This window comes from Poromitra crassiceps (genome assembly GCF_964638095.1).
Source record: "Poromitra crassiceps genome assembly, chromosome: 6".
Taxonomy (NCBI): Eukaryota; Metazoa; Chordata; class Actinopteri; order Beryciformes; family Melamphaidae; genus Poromitra; species Poromitra crassiceps.
This window is the reverse complement of record NC_139627.1, coordinates 20,344,510-20,345,178: the sequence shown is the minus strand read 5'-3', so window position 1 is coordinate 20,345,178 and position 669 is coordinate 20,344,510.

Below are 669 nucleotides of genomic sequence, written 5' to 3'. Positions count from 1 at the left end.
TCTGATGGATCAATTACAATGTAATTTGAATAGTTTATTACTGTCAACAGAAACATTTGGACCAGAATGGTTCAGTATGCATAGTTATTGCTTTAACATAAGTCCCTTTTTGGACACTTCTATCCAAAGCACCTGACAGCATCATGAGTGCATGGGTGTCTCCTGTGGGAGACCTAACCTTGGCAGTGTCAGTGCCTTGCTCTATTACAGTATACCCCACAACACCTCTTTGATCATTCAGTTAGGACTACAAGTTATAACATTATCATCAACACCTCTTTGATCATTCAGTTAGGACTACAAGTTATAACATTATCATCAACACCTCTTTGATCATTCAGTTAGGACTACAAGTTATAACATTATCATCAACACCTCTTTGATCATTCAGTTAGGACTACAAGTTATAACATTATCATCAACACCTCTTTGATCATTCAGTTAGGACTACAAGTTATAACATTATCATCAGCACCTCTTTGATCATTCAGTTAGGACTACAAGTTCTACATTATCATCAGCACCTCTTTGATCATTCAGTTAGGACTACAAGTTATAACATTATCATCAGCACCTCTTTGATCATTCAGTTAGGACTACAAGTTCTACATTATCATCAGCACCTCTTTGATCATTCAGTTAGGACTACAAGTTATACCATTATCATCA